A 7,743-nucleotide genomic window follows, 5' to 3' on the forward strand; every position below is an offset into this window, starting at 1 on the left:
GACATGATCATCATGCCCAAAGGTCAAGCTACCCTTGGTTTCATACAGGAATGAAGGAACTAAAAGATGGGAGGAAAGTGAGTCTCTCACCACTGTATCCCGAGGAAAAGAGAGTCAAGATGGTGCTACTTGGCTTCTCAGTCTTGTATGATGTGGAAGTGATCACATCACACCCACAGATTGTGGAGGCTTCCCGAATGTCGAAAGGGAAGACTCCAACCACGCAAGACCTGGTGACCATGAAAGGAGCCCCAACCTCTACCCTTGATCTGGGTAACTGGGGTACCTACAACCTCAGAACGTATGTGCCTGATCCACTTCGGTGTTTCAAATGCCAAAAATACAGACACCACCAGGCTAGCTGCACAGCCAAGCCTAAATGTGGTGTCTGTAGCAAGGCACAGGAAGGAAGCCACCCCCCAGCCGAAACCGGATATCTAAAAAAAAAAGTTTCCGACAGTGAAAAAAGTGCAGAAGAACCACAGGAATAAAGGTTCAAACGGCACTACAAAACCCTCCCGAAGAGACGATGATATCCTGCTGACTGCTGTAGTCACAGAATTAGCAACAGCTTTGGGAAGGTCGAGTGAAGAGGCCGAGAAGGCAGTCACGGTCCTCATGACAGCAATGACCAAGACTGTCGCAGTCCTGAAGGGAAGGAACCTGGGAAGAGCCAAACCAGCCCTATCCTCACCCTCACCCCTCACAGGCAGAGCCAAACGAGGCTGAATCTGTGCAGCCAGAACCAGAACACGCTGACCTTGCCCAGGCAAGGCTAGCAAAGAAAAACGCACAGAAACAGCCTGAACAGAGAAAAGCCAAAGCAAACAAAGTCAGAGCTACCAAAGGTTCTCCACCCCCCAGGGATAGCCTTACAACAGAAGAAGACACTTCAAGCAACGAGGACTTTGCAATGGAGTTGTCAGACTCCGACACCAGTCGAATACGATGATGTCTCTGATGTAATTATCACCTAATAACATCATGACACACAATCTAAGCATTCTGCAGTGAAACATCAATGGCTTCTCCGCAAGGAATGCCATCCTCCACGCAATAATGTGATCAAGGAGCATTTACACTGTCATGCTCCAGGAGACATTAACAGTGGGACCTGTTCACTTCTCAGGGTATCATGTCTTCATGCTGCTACACATTGATGGCAAGAGAGGCTTGATCACCTTTGTCAGAGCAACACTCCCCTGCTCCGCAATAGCCAATGCACCGCACTGTGGAGACAATGTTGAATCTCTTGCCATCGAGATTACTTGGCCCCTGAAATTGTACAATGTGTACAGCCGGCCAAACTGTAGGAGCTTATACATCAGCCAAGTCTGTGCTTCTGCAGCACAAGACTGAATGATCTCAGGGGGAGACTTCAATGCACATCACCCTTCCTGGCTCCCTGCCGGGGACCGGATACATAGCCAACGTGCTTGAGACATTCCCTGAGATCGCTCTCCTCAATACCCAAGAGCCATCGCATGTCAGAGGAGGGGTCTTAGACCTCACCCTGGCCACTGCGACTCTGGTGGAGAGGATTGGCTGGTGTGTCGATGAGACCGTCACAAGTGACCATTACGGCACTATAACTACCCTCATGGATAGTGGCCCAGCTGAAATGACACGACTGAATCCAAGATGGAAAACAGACAAGGTCAACTGGCAGGTTTTTCAGAACGTCTTGGCCCACTGTCTGAGAAGCAATGAACCCCGGCAAAGTGAAAATGTGTGCTTGAAGCCAGACTTGTAAATGCCATTGATCAAGCAGCCTCACTGACCATACCTAAAACTCGGCCTGGGTCTAGGAGTCACAAAGACGCCTGGTACTTTAACGACGAGATTAGGGAGGTCAACCACAGAGTGAACATGTGCCGAAAACAATTCCGAAGGCAAAGAACCCCCGAAAACCTAGCCCTCCTAAGGGAGGCTGTCAGGGATTCCAAGGAAACTGTCAAAAGAGGCAAGACAAGAACGCCTACAACCAGACAGACTTGCTCAAATCAGAGAAAGGGCAGCTGAACCCGATAACTCAGACATTATCTTTTCTCTGAGGGAACTAAGAAATGCCTATAAAACTAGTCATAACACAGCCCCGGGCTCTGATGGGATCTTGTACCCCATCATTTCCCACCTAGAACTAGCAGGTGAGCTTGCATTCCTGCCACTCATCAACAAGTCCTGGGAAACATCCACTCTACCCCAGAGTTGGAGGAGGGCCACCATAGTTCCCATCCCTAAACCAAAGGAGCCAGGGAAGTACCGCCCCATCTCTCTCCTCAGCTGTCTAGCCAAGACAGCCGAGAGGATAGTATTAAACCGGCTCCAATGGAGAATGGTACCCCCACATGAACACCTCCACGGGTTCACCAGGGGCATGAGCACAGTGCAACGCATAGCAACGCTCTTGAGCACAATAAGCACGGAGGTAAGATTTAGTCTTGGCTTGTATAGGTGACTACTTTAGGAATAGAACAGCCAGAGTCAAATTCCAGAGAGAGAGAGAGAAAGAGAGAGAGAGAAACGATGAAAGAGAATAGGAGAGATAATGAGAAAGAGAGACTATAAGAGAGATAATAAGAGAAAGAGAGAGAGAAGAGAGAGAGAGAGAGAGAGAGAGAAAGAGAAAGAGAGAGAGAGAGAGGGTCAAAGTCAAAACACTTTATTCTATTAATTACAATGATCTTCTTGCTATGTGGATGGTGACATCGTATAGTAATACAGAATAAATAGAAACAATAGTAAATCTATTAGTTAGGGAGATATCAAATAAAATAAAATAAGATGGTCATATAATTAGAAATAGAGGTATATGGTTTGGCTTTGCATTTAAATGCCTGATACCACTGACAATTTAAAAGATGCTCCTTTAAGTTCTTTTTGAAAGTAATCTAATATTTTTCGGTAGGTTGTTCTACATTTCATGTCCTCGGATTTGCATTTACTTTGACCCTGTTTCCGTGTATGACCTTTTAACGTGCATAGAGTTAATCTGTCTGGTTTGAATGCCTGTTTTCTTACCAGCTGTTTGCACAGGCTTTAACCAGTGAGGATAGCCGCCCTTTCCGAATGAGCATAGATGTATCAAATTGACATTTTTGTTGAACTTTTAACCAGTTTATGGTTTTTAAGTGGGGGCTATGTGGTTATATTTATTTATGTTGTCTATTGCCACTTTTGCGGCAAAGTTTTGTATTTTTTTAAGCTTTTTATAGTTGAGTTTTGTTGGCTGAGCCCCATATGTTGGAACAGTAGTTTATAATGCTGAATGCAAGGGTTTGTAAAACAGTAATTCTCGTCCATTTTGTAAGTGCTGCCATGGGTGTTTCGAAAATCATGTATCCTTCTATGTGTACTCCTAGATTTACAGGGAAACACTTGGTTTCATATAGCCTTCAAATTCTGTGATTTTGTGTATCGGGATTTTGGCTATGTTTTGCCGACTGCATATAAAGATGCATTGTGTTTTATCAGGATTTAGTTTGTTGTCAAAAGTCTGTTGAGTATTTCTTAGCAATTCATATAAATTGCTTATAGGGGCAACGTGAAGAAACTGAGAGTCATCGGCATGTTGAACAAGGAGACAACTGTTTGCAATGGTTGATTGGTCGTTAATGAATATAATGAAAAAGATCGGGCCTAATATGGAGCCTTGCAGGACACCGAAAGAGACTGACTGCGTCCTTGTGGACCAATAGTTGTCAATTTTGTTAAGCAGAATTTCATGACTGACATTTTCAAATCTTATGAATTTGATAAAGGTGCTTCAGTGGATGGCTTACTCCTAAACCCTTGCTGCGTTTCGGAAATAAAGTGATTTGATTCTAAGAATGTTGATAGCTGATTTGCAACATTTTTTTTTATCACTTTAGATATCACTTGGAGTAGAGTTATAGGACGATAATTGTTTATTTGTTCGTCATCTCCTGATTTGAAAATGTGTGCTATGATGCCATGTTTCCAAAGTAATGGGTGGGTAGCGGTGACTATAGATGTGTTTATAATGGCAGTTAAATAGAATGCAATTGCGAGTAAAAATCGAAAAGCAATATTATCCGTTTCTACAGCTTCGTTTCATGTAAGTGTTTTATTGTTAAGACTATTGTTTCCACTCTTGGCTGTGGTCTGAAAGCATTCGTTGAGAACCTTGTCCTGGTTGTGGTTTGTGAGGCGTTTAGATGTTCTATACTACTTAAGGAATCTAAGGAAGTGTCTGTGTGGTATTTTATTTGTTTGGTGCTAATGTTTTAAATGTTTTCCATGTTTCTGACAGTCATTGAACTTATTCTGTAAGTAAATTGTTTTTGCTGATTGGATTAATGGTGATGTCAGGTCTATTCGCTTTAAGAAATTTGTGAGTGTTATTTCGGTCATAGATCTTTTGATATCCTCATTTATCCATGGAGCGGGAGAACGTCTAGCAATTTTGATTTTAAGTGGGCATTGGCATCTATATCATTTTTAGGACGTTCGAGAGAATGTCTTCATATGTGTTAACGCCATCTGTTTTAAGAATCTCTGAGAGGGACGACTGGCTGGCACTGAAATTTTGACTGTGGGTCGTAATTTATCAGGTCACGGGAAGTTTTTGTGACAGGTTGTCGCTTGGGCCTTTTTATATCTACTGTCATGTTTAATGGTTCGTGGTCTGCCTTAACATCAGTATATGCAATGAGATCAGATCTGTTTGGTATTATGACGTCTAGCACGGATGAGGCGTTTCCTGTGATACGGGCATGTTTATTTATAAGCTATTCTAATTTGTTTTTCTTAATGATCCCAGTTAACTTTGCATTTGATTTGTTCAGGTCATCATTTAAGTCACCCAAGGGAAAAAAAGTTTTCTTATCATTAATATTTCTCTAAAAATATCTTCGAGGTAGTCAAATGATTCAGCATGAGGATGTCTATAGATTGTACCAGTAATGAAGAGGGATACATACTATATTGTACGGTTACCCAAATGTCCTCTACAGCTGTATTATCTACAGCTGTAGTGATTTAATTTAATTTAAAGGTGTGCCTTACGTATATACATACTCCTCCATCTCGCCCTGCACCACATCTATAAAAACTGAAATTTTGAATGTTAATGAAATTACTTGACATTTCTTCACGAAGCCATGTTTCACTAATGCAAAGGATGTCGATATTTCTTTCGTGATCATAATTTCTATTTCTTCAAAGTGACCAAGGAGCGACTGCGCATTGATATGTTAACTGTGATATTGATATGCTAACTGTGTGACGGCCTCAAACAAGCTGGTCGTTTTTGTATTTGTTTTTGTTCAAAACTGCTTTTACATTTCTAGGAAAAGCATTTGAATTTGTGAAGAGTTCTGAGTTTACATCTTTGCCTCTGGTTGTTAATGTGAAACTAAAATAAAATTGATGTGTCATCTGAATCTCCTGTGACTAATGCTTTCTCTCCGCATTCCTGCTTCTGAGTAGGAATCATGTCTTAGCCAATCAATTTGCTGATGGTAGACTGCTGGTCACTGAACATTCCAATCAACAAGTCTATTTTGATGACGGATTGTGGAGAAAAAAAATACAGAGGGTGTGGATCTTTTTGGTGGTGACCAATCTGTTGTTGGAATGTTTGTTGTTGTCGTTGCGAGAGAAAGATATAAGAGAGAGAGAGAGATAGATAGATAGATAGATAGAGAGAGAGAGGGAGAGAGAGAGAGAGAGAGAGAGAGAGAGAGAGAGAGAGAGAGAGAGAGAGAGAGAGAGAGAGAGAGAGAGAGAGAGAGATAAAAGAGAGAGAGGAGAGAGAAGTGTTTATATATATATATATATGTATATATATATATATATATATATATATATATATATATATATATATATATATATATATAAATCGCCACGAGGCTGACCCGGCAGTGACTCACGGGGCCCATAACTTTTCAGAAATTTGAGCACATTAAGTTATGAGAGAGAGAGAGAGAAAGAAATAGATAGATAGAGAGGGAGAGAGAGAAAGAGAAAGAGAGAGAGAGAGAGAAAGAGAGAAAGAGAGAGAGAGAGAGAGAGAGAGAGAAAGAGAAAGAGAGAGAGAGAGAGAGATTTCCTTCTTTATCCCTAACATTAAGAAAAGCGTATCGGACAATAATTTAAAGATCTTCCAATTCATCCAAGTTATAAATGAAAGTCGACTGTTATTTGTATATACACAAACTCATCCCCACAAACATCAACAACTCCCACGCTCACGCACGCTCAGACCCGCCATCACGTCCGGCGAAAGAGGCAGCTTGGCTGAAGCCGGAGAATTCCCGGTGTATTAGGAATTTCCTGGAAGAAGAGAAGGCGGTGGCTTCGTCTGCTCTGGTCGGTCTTGTGGAAGCCAGATTGACAAAAAAAAAGTTATCTGAAGTCCGCTAGCGTTCTCCAGGAGGGAATATTGATGATATCCAGCTTTCTTTCATATTGCTATTTTATGAGGTTGAATGCTGTCTGTCTCTATCTATCTTTATTTGCTTCTGCTTCATTTTTTTCTGTATGTTTGTCTGTTTATCCCTCTCTCTTTGCAGAACACGGTGCCACAACAGTCATGCGGTGAAGTGCAATCCGTGATTTTTGCATTATAGCAATGTAAGGGTATCATCCAGCACGTGCATTATAACTCCATGTTGTTAGTGATTGTTCAGAAAACTCTTGACCGTGGACTTGATTGACTGAGGTAATTTTGGTAGCTGTTACAACTTCAGAGACCGAATTTTTATGTCTATGGAATGTCTGTTCTATGGAAATTGAGGTAAATTGAATTAAAAGAAGAACGTAAGCTAGCAGTGACGAAACGCCAAACATCAATTTTGGTTTACAGCGTCTCCTTTCATACCGAGGACTTATTGTATTGATTTATGTCATTTCATATATTTGTCTTTTGTATATGATACATCTGCTCCGATGTCTGCGGCAAATGTGGTATTATATGAATTATATAGGTAAACTTAGATAGTTAAAAGACAAACCTTTCATTAGAGAGCGCTGCTGCGTGGGTTTCCAGGTAAACATGGAAGAGGATTAAGCCAACTCAGGGGGTTGGGGGAAATAAGATAGTTGGATATTGATACTTAATATCCATATGTGATATTGGTCTCTCGGGCACAGTAAGCAGCTGACACCAACCAACAGGTTTGGAAACAGGTTACCCCCATTACGCAAGGGATAGGAATGCGAAGCGAGAACCATGATTTCGGCGTTGATTGTAGTTAGTAATTGATGATTATTTGTTGATCCTGATATAACATTTCAGGCAAAAATGTAATACAAGTAATTAGGTTTGCAAAATTCAACCGAAGTTTTAACACGCCTGCACGTCACATCCATGAATACATTTTGACACAACCGTACGAACACAGAAATAGCAAATCTGGAAAAAGCGACGGAGAGAATACATTTGAGAGATAATTGTCATCAATATATTCCCTGGAAAATGTTAGTGGACTTTATAACAGTTTAGGTCAGTCTGGCGGATCTGCCGCCTCAAGAGATTCTCAAAACACAAAAATTCCTTGAAGCGGATCTCACATACTACTGTGGGACACACTGAAAGGCCTTAGTACGTATGGTCACATCTGTATGGATCCACCTGTATCTACGTACACACACTCATTTACATGTCCATTCGACATATCCATAAATATGCACACACCTGAATGGATACGCTTGTATGGACATTCGGATAGATCCACAATGACACACCTATATGCACTTAAGGACACATCTGTACGGATG

The sequence above is a fragment of the Penaeus monodon genome, chromosome 11, assembly GCF_015228065.2.
Source record: "Penaeus monodon isolate SGIC_2016 chromosome 11, NSTDA_Pmon_1, whole genome shotgun sequence".
Classification (NCBI taxonomy): domain Eukaryota; kingdom Metazoa; phylum Arthropoda; class Malacostraca; order Decapoda; family Penaeidae; genus Penaeus; species Penaeus monodon.